The sequence below is a fragment of the Bos indicus x Bos taurus genome, chromosome 3 (genome assembly GCF_003369695.1).
Source record: "Bos indicus x Bos taurus breed Angus x Brahman F1 hybrid chromosome 3, Bos_hybrid_MaternalHap_v2.0, whole genome shotgun sequence".
NCBI lineage: Eukaryota > Metazoa > Chordata > Mammalia > Artiodactyla > Bovidae > Bos > Bos indicus x Bos taurus.
The window spans coordinates 26,850,485-26,863,219 of record NC_040078.1 but is presented as its reverse complement, the minus strand read 5'-3'; the positions used below and the strand labels follow the sequence as shown (position 1 = coordinate 26,863,219).

Genomic DNA, 12,735 nt, shown 5'->3' with positions numbered 1-12,735 from the left:
AAACACAAAGAACAAATATTAAAAGCAGCAAGGGAAAAACAACAAATAACACACAAGGAGATTCCCATATGGATAATAGCTGATCTTTCAATAGAAACTCTTCAGGCTAGAATGGCAGGACATACTTAAAGTGATGAAAGAAAATAACCTACAGCCCAGATTACTGTACCCAGCAAGGATCTCATTCAAATATGAAGGAGAAATCAAAAGCTTTACAGACAAGCAAAAGCTCAGAGAATTCAGCACCACCAAACCAGCTTTCCAACAAATGCTTAAGGATCTTCTCTAGACAGGAAACACAGAAAGGGTGTATAAACTCGAACCCAAAACAACAAAGTAAATGGCAACGGGATTATACTTATCAATAATTACCTTAAATGTAAATGGGTTGAATGCCCCAACCAAAAGACAAAGACTGGCTGAATGGATACAAAAACAAGACCCCTGTATATGTTGTCTACAAGAGACCCACCTCAAAACAAGGGACACATACAAACTGAAAGTGAAGGGCTGGAAAAAGATATTCCACGCAAATAGAGACCAAAAGAAAGCAGGAGTAGCAATACTCATATTAGATAAAATAGACTTTAAAACAAAGGCTGTGAAAAGAGACAAAGAAGGACACTACATAATGATCAAAGGATCAATCCAAGAAGAAGACATAACAATTATCAATATATATGCACCCAACATAGGAGCACCACAATATGTTAGACAAATGCTAACAAGTATGAAAGCGGAAATGAACAATAACAAAGTAATAGTGGTAGACTTTATTACCCCACTCACACCTATGAATAGATCAACTAAACAGAAAATTAACAAGGAAACACAAACTTTAAATGATACAATAGACCAGTTAGACCTAATTGTTATCTATAGGACATTTCACCCCAAAACAATGAATTTCACCTTTTTCTCAAGCGCACATGGAACCTTCTCCAGGATAGATCACATCCTGGGCCATAAATCTAGCCTTGGTAAATTCAAAAAAATTGAAATCATTCCAAGTATCTTTTCTGACCACAATGCAGTAAGATTAGATCTCAATTACAGGAGAAAAACTATTAAAAATTCCAATATATGGAGGCTGAACAACATGATGCTGAATAACCAACAAATCACAGAAGAAATCAAAAAAGAAATCAAAATATGCATAGAAACGAATGAAAATGAAAACACAACAACCCAAAACCTGCGGGACACTGTAAAAGCAGTGCTAAGGGGAAGGATCACAGCAATACAGGCATACCTCAAGAAACAAGAAAAAAGTCAAATAAATAACCTAACTCTACACCTAAAGCGACTAGAAAAGGAAGAAATGAAGAACCCCAGGGTGGGTAGAAGGAAAGAAATCTTAAAAATTAGGGCAGAAATAAATGCAAAAGAAACAAAAGAGACCATAGCAAGAATCAACAAAGCTAAAAGCTGGTTCTTTGAGAGGATAAATAAAATAGACAAACCATTAGCCAGACTCATCAAGAAACAAAGGGAGAAAATCAAATCAATAAAATTAGAAATGAAAATGGAGAGATCACAACAGACAACACAGAAATACAAAGGATCATAAGAGACTACTATCAGCAATTATATGCCAATAAAATGGATAACTTGGAAGAAATGGACAATTTCTTAGAAAAGTACAACTTTCCAAAACTGAACCAGGAAGAAATAGAAAATATTAACAGATCCATCACAAGCAAGGAAATTCAAACTATAAGCAGAAGTCTTCTAGCAAACAAAAGCCCAGGTCCAGACAGCTTCATAGCTGAATTCTACCAAATTTAGAGAAGAGCTAACACCTATCCTACGCAAACTCTTCCAGAAAATTGCAGAGGAAGGGAAACTTCCAAACTCATTCTATGAGGCCACCATCACCCTAATATCAAAACCTGACAAAGATGCCACAAAAAAAGAAAACTACAGGCCAATATCACTGATGAACATAGATGCAAAAATCCTTAACAAAATTCTAGCAATCAGAATCCAACAACACATTAAAAAGATCATACATCATGACCAAGTGGGCTTTATCCCAGGGATGCAAGGATTCTTCAATATCTGCAAATCAATCAATGTAATACATCACATTAACAAATTGAAAAATAAAAACCATATGATTATCTCAACAGATGCAGAGAAAGCCTTTGGCAAAATTCAATATCCATTTATGATAAAAAACCCTCCAGAAAGCAGGAATAGAAGGAACATACCTCAACATAATAAAAGCTATATATGACAAACCCACAGCAAACATTATCCTCAATGGTGAAAAATTGAAAGCATTTCCCCTAAAGTCAGGAACAAGACAAGGGTGCCCACTCTCACCACTACTATTCAACATAGTTTTGCAAGTTTTGGCCACAGAAATCAGAGCAGAAAAAGAAATAAAAGGAATCCATATTGGAAAAGAAGAAGTAAAACTCTCACTGTTTGCAGATGACATGATCCTCTACATAGAAAACCCTAAAGACTCCACAGAAAATTACTAGAGCTAATCAATGAATATAGTAAAGTTGCAGGATCATAGAAATCCCTTGCATTCCTATACTCTAACAATGAGAGAACAGAAAGAGAAATTAAGGAAACAATTCCATTCACATTGCAACGAAAAAAATAAAATACTTAGAAATAAATCTACCTAAAGAAACAAAAGACTTATGTATAGAAAACTATAAAACACTGGTGAAAGAAATCAAAGAGGACACAAATAGATGGAGAAATATACCATGTTCATAGATCGGAAGAATCAATATAGTGAAAATGAGTATACTTCCCAAAGCAATCTACAGGTTCAATGCAATCCCTATAAAGCTACCAATGGTATTTTTCACAGAGCTAGAACAAATAATTTCACAATTTGTAGGGAAATACAAAAAACCTCGAATAGCCAAAGCAATCTTGAGGAAGAAGAATAGAACTGGAGGAATCAACCTGACTGACTTCAGGCTCTACTACAAAGCCACAGTCATCAAGACAGTATGGTACTGGCACAAAGACAGAAATATAGATGAATGGAACAAAATGGAAAGGCCAGAGATAAACCCACGCATGTATGGACACCTAATCTTTGACAAAGGAGGCCGGAATATACAATGGAGAAAAGACAATCACTTTAACAAGTGATGCTCGGAAAACTGGTCAACCACTTATAAAAGAATGAAACTAGGACACTTTCTAACACCACACACAAAAATAAACTCAAAATGGACTAAAGATCTAAATGTAAGACCAGAAACTATAAAACTCCTAGAGGAGAACATAGGCAAAACACTCTCTGACATAAATCACAGCAGGATCCTCTATGACCCACCTCCCAGAATATTGGAAATAAAAGCAAAATAAACAAATGGGGCCTAATTAAACTTAAAAGCTCTGCACAACAAAGGAAACTATTAGCAAGGTGAAAAGACAGCCTTCAGAATGGGAGAAAATAATAGCAAATGAAGCAACTGACAAAAAATTAATCTCAAAAATATACAAGCAACTCCTGCAGCTCAATTCCAGAAAAATAAATGACCCAATCAAAAAATGGGCCAAAGAACTAAATAGACATTTCTCCAAAGAAGACATACAGATGGCTGACAACACATGAAAAGATGCTCAACATCACTCATTATCAGAGAAATGCAAATCAAAACCACAATGAGGTACCATTTCATGCCAGTCAGAATGGCTGCTATCCAAAAGTCTACAAGCAATAAATGCTGGAGAGGGTGTGGAGAAAAGGGAACCCTCTTACACTGTTGGTGGGAATGCAAACTAGTACAGCCACTATGGAGAACAGTATGAGATTCCTTTAAAAACTGGAAATAGAACTGCCATATGACCCAGCAATCCCACTTCTGGGCATACACACTGAGGAAACCAGAATTGAAAGAGACACATTGTATCCCAGTGTTCATCACAGCACTGTTTACAATAGCAAGGACATGGAAGCAACCCAGATGTCCATCAGCAGATGAATGAATAAGAAAGTTGTGGCACATATCCACAATGGAGTATTACTCAGCCATTAAAAAGAATACATTTGAATCAGTTCTAATGAGGTAGATGGAATTGTAGCTTATTATACAGAGTGAAGTAAGCCAGAAAGAAAAACACCAGTACAGTATCAGTTCAGTTGCTCAGTCGTGTCCGACTCTTTGCGACCCCATGAATCACAGCACGCCAGGCCTCCCTGTCCATCACCAACTCCCGGAGTTCACTCAAACTCATGTCCATCGAGTTGGTGATACCATCCAGCCATCTCATCCTCTGTCGTCCCCTTCTCCTCCTGCCCCCAGTCCTTCCCAGCATCAGAGTCTTTTCCAATGAGTCAACTCTTCGCATGAGGTAGCCAGAGTACTGGAGTTTCAGCTTTAGCATCAGTCCTTCCAAAGAATACCCAGGACTGATCTCCTTTAGAATGGACTGGTTGGATCTCCTTGCAGTCCAAGGGTCTCCTCCAACACCACATCAATTCGGCGCTCAGCTTTCTTCACAGTCCAACTCTCACATCCATACATGACCACTGGAAAAACCATAGCCTTGACTAGACAGACTTTTGTTGGCAAAGTAATGTCTCTGCTTTTCAATATGTTATCTAGGCTGGTCATAACTTTCCTTCCAAGGAGTAAGCATGTTTTAATATCATGGCTGCAGTCACCAAGTGCAGTGATTTTGGAGCCCCCCAAAATAAAGTCTACCACTGTTTCCACTGTTTCTCCATCTATTTCCCATGAAGTGATGGGACCAGATGCCATGATCCTATTTTTCTGAGTGTGGAGCTTTAAGCCAACTTTTTAACTCTCCTCTTTCACTTTCATCAAGAAGCTTTTGAGTTCCTCTTCACTTTCTGCCATAAGGGTGGTGTCATCTGCATATCTGAGGTTATTGATATTTCTCCCGACAATCTTGATTCCAGCTTGTGTTTCTTCCAGCTGAGCGTTTCTCATGATGTATTCTGCATATAAATTAAATAAGCAGGGTGACAATATACAGCCTTGATGTACTCCTTTTCCCATTTGGAGCCAGTCTGTTGTTCCATGTCCAGTTTGAACTGTTGCCTCCTGACCTGCATATAGGTTTTTCAAGAGGCGGGTCCGTTGGTCTGGTATTCCCATCTCTTTCAGAATAATGCATATATATGCAATTTAGAAAGATGGTAATGATAACCCTGTATATGAGACAGCAAAAGAGACACAGATGTCCAGAACAGTCTTTTGGACTCTGCAGGAGATGGCGAGGGTGGGATAATTTGGGAGAATGCCATTGAAACATATATATTATCATATGTGAAACAAATCGTCAGTCCAGGTTCAATGCATGATACAAGATGCTCGGGGCTGGTGCACTGGGATGACCCAGAGGAATGGTATGGGGAGGGAGGTGGGAGGAGGGTTCAGGATGGGGAATACATGTACACCTGTGCTGGATTCATGTCAATGTATGGCAAAACCAATATAATATTGTAAAGTAATTAGCCTCTAATTAAAATAAATAAATTTATATTAAAAAAAGGAAGAGTTACGACAAGTATATAATTTGCAATTTATATAAATTATAGAACATAAAGTCTTATTGAATTGTAAATTTCCTACAGCTAGAACAAAAGGAAGAATACAAGCTTGTATGAAATATGATTGATTATAATGAAAGAAATAGTTTTTATGACTACGATTGGTCCCTGTGAAATGTCCAGTCCAAGTCCCAACTTCCTCCATGCTTGCAGCAAGTTTCCAGATGTCCCATTGTTTAGGCCCAATCTGTTTATCAAGGACGACTGGAGGACGAGGGAGGGGGGCATTCCATCATCAAGCCACCCAAGAAGTCCTCTGTCATGGTAATGTTCCATTGTAGTATTAGTAACCTTCTATGCTATTTGAGTAACAAAATCACACACAGTGCTATTAATATAATCTGAGCAGTTAGATAACCATATACCATGGAGTCCCCAATCAACAATTGTATGATTAGCCATAAACATTAATTTTCCTGATTTGGCCTGACATTTGTCCCAATGAACAAGAATATATTTAAAGCTCTTATTAGTAAACCCTTTGCATAGTGTTCTTTGTTGTTTCCCTCATTCTTTCCCTAAAGTTTCAGTAGTATAAACATGGTTCATGGACAAAGAAAGGGAAGTAAATAATCCAAGCAATGTGTGGAAGTTCTTTTTTGGAGGCAAAACGAAAGCCCAAGTTTGTCGATTAACATTAATACATAATTTTAGTGGGCCCATGCATAAAGGAAGGATTTCATAGCCTAGAAAAATGTTAATTAGTCTTCCTTCTTCCTCAGGATGAGAGGGCCCTTCCAAGCTTCAAGGAGGGGACACATGTGTTGAGTCATTAGTGGATACGATTGGTCCTATATCTGTCCATTCTGTAACCTACAATAAAAAGGGGGGTTAGGCCCCCCCTATAAGCCCAATAAGTGTGATCAATCAAGTCAGCCTGAGCGGGGGAAGCAAAAGCAAGCAAAGCAAGCACAGCAAAGAAAAATATTCTCAGGATTCCAAGGCATTCCCTGTTGAGAAATCAGATATTCAGTTTGATTAGTAAGGGTTTTTATCTGTCCCCAAGTAGAGAGATCATAAGGTCAGTGATGTACAGTGTGGTTTTTTGGAAATTTTTAAAGCTGCCATGGCTTGTACTGGAATTTATTCTTCCTGGGGTTTTTGTTGTTTTGTCTCTAGTTTGAATGTTGGGGGTCCCCTTAGGTTGAATCTTCCGAAGAGGAAACCATGTGAGTTCGTTGGATCCATCTGGAGAAATAGAAGAATATCCCTTTCCCTATAAGATTAGTTTCTTAGATTTCCATTGATTAATCTGTCTTGATACCAAATGGGCAAAGGAAGGGAGGTATCCTTCAATGTCTCGAAATGTTTTTCTGCTTTTGTCAAAATATCTCCTTGTAGTAAGTTTAAAAAATTTAAAATAAATAAAGCTATATTAACAACAGTTATGGAGAAGGCAATGGCACCCCACTCCAGTACTTTTGCCTGGAAAATCTCATGGATGGAGGAACCTGGTAGGCTGCAGTCGGTGGGGTCACACAGAGTCGGACACGACTGAGAGACTTTCCTTTCACTTTTCACTTTCATGCATTGGAGAAGGAAATGGCAACCCACTCCAGTGTTCTTGCTTGGAGAATCCCAGGGACGGGGAGCCTGGTGGGCTGCCGTCTATGGGGTCGCACAGAGTCCGACACGACTGCAGTTACTTAGCAGCAGTAGCAGCAGCAACAATAATTACAGAAAGAAAGGAAAGCGATAATGATGAAAACATTTCTAGGAAATATTTTAGTACAAAAGAAATCATCTAGAGATCTGTTTGGGGACTGGTATTTGGTTGTGGTTTTGAATTAATGGGTTGATTTCTTCCTTATTCAGTACATACATTTTTCTTGATATAAAAAGAAATAGGATCTGACTATTTTAAGTGGTTTGTGTTATTTGGGGCAAAGCATTAGGAGCAAACAGTTAAGCACTTTTTCCTAAGTGAAATTACTGAAAAGCTGATGCAGAACAAGTTGACAAATGAAACGTTGCTCACATCCAAATACCTGACCTTGTCCCTGGAAAAGAAATGCAGCCCAGTGGCTGCTGAATCTCTCTGTTCAGCGTGTTAAAGAAGATGATTGTACTTTCAAGACAGACTGGAAAAGAAGCTGAATATTTTGTATTTTTGATATTCTTAGGAACAAATAACTTATTTGGCAAATGATGTCTTTTTTATGTTGTTTTTTTTTGTATTGTGAAATAGGCAGTGAAGTTGATGTTATTTTAAGAATCTTACAGACTGGAAACAGAAATAAAGCTATATTAATAATAGTTATAGGCTTAAAGAATATATTGCATTAGAATCTAGTAAAGTCTGTTCTGGATAAGGAAGATAAGAGTGTTCCTGTGTATTTCTTATTTGATTTTTTACTTGCAGTTACAGTGTGTAATGTGTTTAATTATGTCTTGTGTTTGTGGATTACAAGGAATGTCTGTAATCTGTTGTAATAGAGAATGAATGTAAAAATTGTTTTAATTTGCTTAGAAATATAGGCAGGCCATTGTTTGTTTTTATAGAATTAGGTGTTCTCATTATCGCAAAGTAATTAATAGGTGGGTTCTAATATATTGTGTAGTTTCACCTCAGAGAGGTGTGGCCCATATAAAAGAAGCATTTGTATCAATCAAGACATGTAAGAAGGAAGAGGAAGAAAGTTCAGGGCAATGAGTTACATCCATTTGCCATAAAACTTTCTTTCATTTGTCATAAACCTTTTGTGTATTTTTTTTTATTCATTTTATTTGCCATTTCTTATATCTTTTTATTAAAAGCATATATCTTTTCTTTGAAGTGTCTTGTTAGCATTTTATAGATTGGTGAATATATTTATATTTTATAATATATATTTATTTATATATATATTTGTATTTATTAATAGTCTAAAATCTCTTTAGTTTTTTAGTAAGAAAAAATGTTTTGTAAGAGGAAGTTAGCATTCAGTAATTCATGTTTTAAAATCTTACTTCATTTGGAAATGACCTAGCTATTTAATAAACTTTTATTATTTAGTTTAGTATAACTCCAGAAACTTAAGTTACCCCAATCCTAAGAGATTATTTTAGATGATTATAATAATAGATTATTCTATGAAAAATATAATTATTTTTAATAGAGTTTATCTAAAAGTTTTCATCTCATTTATATATTTTATATATATATATATATATATATATAAAGAGCTACCTTTTTGTTGAGAAATTTAGTTCACCTTAAACCTAGGCACAATAAAAGTATTATATAATGTTGATGACTTAAGACATGTCTTAATTAGATTAGCAAATAATTATATATAAATTATATTTATATTTAAATAAACATTATATTTACTATTAAATATTTTTCAGTTCATGTGGACTTGAATTTAAATAGAGATTAATTTCATATTATCTAAAAATAAAGACATATATTGAGACATAATTTAGATAGATAGGCATAGTTTTCCGCTTGAAATTTAAAATACCTGTCGTGTTTTTTTTGAGTTCCACCAATTTGTTTATGGCTGGAGTCCTAGATGGAGTGGGCTGTGTATCCCAAGGACATGATAAGAGTTAACTTTAGGTTTTTTCTTAGGCCTGTTTTTGTTTCCCAGGCAGAATTGGAGTTCCAAAAAAGTATTTTAACAAGTTAACCTTTTCCTAACCGCACATGTAAGAAGAATCGGTTTTGCAATTTCAAAAAAGATTTTATTTTAATCAGTTTTCTCTGGAGTCTAAAGCAATTTTGTAAATCAATAATAATAATGTGCCAATTTTGAGGAATAAGTAATAGGTGATGGGATCTCCGGTTGTAATGTATCCATAGATTTCATAGATGCATTAACCTTTTTTAAGGTCTGTTAAGAGATGCCATTTGTTAGATTTCTTTTTTATAACAAAAAAAGGAGAATTCCAAGGACAGCAAGATTCCTCAATATGTTTTAATTCTAACTGTGTGTCTATAAGTTCTTTAGTAGCCTGTAATTTTTCTTTTTTAAGGGGCCATTGCTCTGCCCAAATAGGCTTGTCATTCTTCCAAGTTATTTTAATAATTGCTTTGTTTGTTAAACGAGCAGTGGTCCTTAGGAAAAATGTGGAATGTATATCTGAGTTTCCCATAGCATAAGTAAGTCCCTTCCTATTAGATTAAGGGGTGCGTCTATCACATAAGGTCTTAATGTTGCAGGCTGGCCTTTTGGTCCTTCATATGGGTAGATTTGTACATTTTGATAAATTTCTTGTACTTTGGTTTGAGAAATTCCTGCAATTTGGCAAGAGATTTTTTGTATAGGCCAGGATTTGGGCCATAAGTGTTTGGAAATAACAGTAATATCAGATCCAGTGTTGAGGAGACCAGAAAATCTTTTACCATTAATTTTGATATTTATTTTTAGTTGGGCATATTCAGATACCAATGATGTCCATAAGGATTATTTTTGATCTGTACTGTTGAATCTGCCTGTTCGTGTGTCATTAGAAGAGTTAATAGAAGTGTAAGGCAAAAAAAGTAATTGAGCAATTTTGTCCCCCTTTTTGAATTGCCACAGAATCTGAGATGACATCACAATTTGAATCTCTCCTTTATAATTTGAATCAATTATTCCAGGGTGAACAGTAATTCCTTTAGAAGTCAAACTAGATCGGCCAGGTAAAAGACCGAAGGTTTGTGGGGGCAGAGATCCAAAAAGTCCAGTAGGTACTCTAGAAGGGACTGTTCGAGGGTAAAGGAAAAAGTCATTTAGGGCTGGTATACGGACGGCAGCACTGCCGGAAGTTGAGGGTTTGAGGGAAAAGATAGAATTTGCCCCTGGTTTTTGTTGTAGGGGACCTGGGGGGTGCCCTGTTTGGAGTTTCCTGGAATAGGTTTTCCTTCAATATCAAATTTAGATTTACAATCTTTGGCCCAATGCATTCCTCTACAGCAGCGAGGGCAAATTCTTGGAGGTTTTTTATTAGCCTTCTTAAGGCAGTCCCCTTTTAAATGGTTTTTATCTCCACATGTAAAGCATCCATCATTTCCCTTTTTAAAGATAGCAGCCATTGTCTTAGCTAGCATTTGCATCTTTTAAGTTTCTGATCCTAAATTGTGACAAGCCTTCAAATAATCAATAATAGTCCCAGTTTCACGAATTGGAGCAATAGCTCTTAAACATTCCTGATTTGCATTCTCATAAGCAAGTAATTTCTCTAGCTGTTTCTTGGTTTCTTCTCTGATTACAGTATGGGAAATAGCAGTTTCTAATCTAGCTAAAAAATTAGCATAACTTTCATTAGGTTCTAACAAAGGAGAGACTTCTGGAGTTGCGCCTGTTGGCAAAGGAGGAGCATTTGGAGCAGCCGGGGCAGGGCTAGTAAGAAAATTTTGAAATATTTTATGTTGTTCTAATTGGGCCTTTTGTAAAGTTTTATCACCTACTTGATATTCATGCAATAAGTATTCAGTCTGTTGTCAAATATCGTGAGGGCTAGAATTACCTTGAAATGGCAGAATTACAGCTTTCATGAGAGCCCATAGGGGCCAGAAATCAATCGGAATATTTTTTCCCTGCCTGGTGGCTCGTTCAACATTTTCTTTGACCTGGTGCCAAATTTCTAAATCAAAACTGCATTTATCAGGGAACCAAGGATTACATTTAACCATTGTTTGAAAGCAAGCCTCTATTCATTGACGCGAAACCAAAAATCCCTGCTTTAAACAAATGGTGAAGTAAAGTAGAGAAATAATGGGGCTTTCCAGCCGTTTGACCCGTGTCTTAGTACTTACCAACCTCAATAGGCCCTGACCTCAATAAGCCTGGAGTCACTCCGTCCAAAATGCCACGTATACCAGTGTCCGCGTTCTGGGTGCCACTTGTTGGGGTCCTTTAATGGACTGGAACCTGGTGGTCTGGAGTCCATGATAAGAAAGTGAAAGAGAGAGAGCCGGAGGGAGGGAGAGAGAGAGAGGAAGCAAGCAAGCAAGAAAGAAAGACACGGGGACCCAAGCTCTGATGGAGCAAAGGTGCTTTAATGATCTTTCTGTGAGTATATATAGGCTGTTGTACAAGAAACTTCTTTCAACAATGATAAAGGTCAGAAAACCGAACATATAGCAACTGTTACCAAGGGAGCAAGGGATTAATAATGGTCACAAGGTCAGGAGACAATCCATATCTCAAGAAAGGGGATCGAGACTAAGCAGTTTTGCCGTAAAGAGAATGTTTACTGAAGGAGATTCAAGCCTGTCTCACATAATGACCTCAGTCCTGGGAGCAGCTTGCTGTTCCACTAGTTTCTGACAACAGAAAACCGATAGGAAACCGAGGATTTATGAGAAACAGCATGTAGGAATCCTCCTGTTAAACATTCCCTGACACCATGAAGTGATGGGACTGGATGCCATGATCTTAGTTTTCTGAATGTTGAGCTTTAAGTCAACTCTTCACTCTCCTCTTTCACTTTAATCAAGAGGCCTTTTAGTTCCTCTTCACTTTCTGCCATAAGGGTGGTGTCATCTGCATATCTGAGGTTATTGATATTTCTCCCAGCAATCTTGATTCCAGCTTGTGCTTCCTCCAGCCCAGCGTTTCTCATGATGTAGTTTGCATAGAAGTTAAATAAGCAGGGTGACAATATACAGCCTTGATGTACTCCTTTTCCTATTTGGAACCAGTCTGTTGTTCCATGTCCAGTTCTAACTGTTGCTTCCTGACCTGCATACAGGTTTCTCAAGAGGCAGGTCAGGTGGTCTGGTAGTCCCATCTCCTTCAGAATTTTCCACAGTTTATTGTGATCCATATAGTCAAAGGCTTTGGCATAGTCAATAAAGCAGAAATAGATGTTTTTCTGAAACTCTCTTGCTTTTTCAATGATCCAGCGGATGTTGGCAATTTGATCTCAGGTTCCTCTGCCTTTTCTAAAACCAGCTTGAACATCTGGAAGTTCATGGTTCACGCATTGCTGAAGCCTGGCTTGGAGAATTTTGAGCATTACTTTACTAGCGTGTGAGATGAATGCAACTGTGCGGTAGTTTGAGCATTCTTTGGCGTTGCCTTTCTTTGGGATTCTTCCCCTTATGTTGCTGATTTGCTAAAGAGAGACTAAGTTGGATATTCTAATGAGTCACAAGGTAACATCTAACAATATACCTGTACATGGTTGTTGTTGTTCAGCTGCTAAGTCATGTCTGACTCTTTGCAACTCCATGAACTGGAGCAGACAGGCTTCCCTGTCCT

General features: G+C 37.2%; 1 protein-coding gene across 4 annotated transcripts in view; it reads right to left on the bottom strand.

The window, feature by feature from the left end:
* Window positions 1-12,735, bottom strand: part of IGSF3 (immunoglobulin superfamily member 3) — a 129,981-nt gene that overhangs the window by 9,204 nt on the left and 108,042 nt on the right. The window lies entirely within an intron of this gene.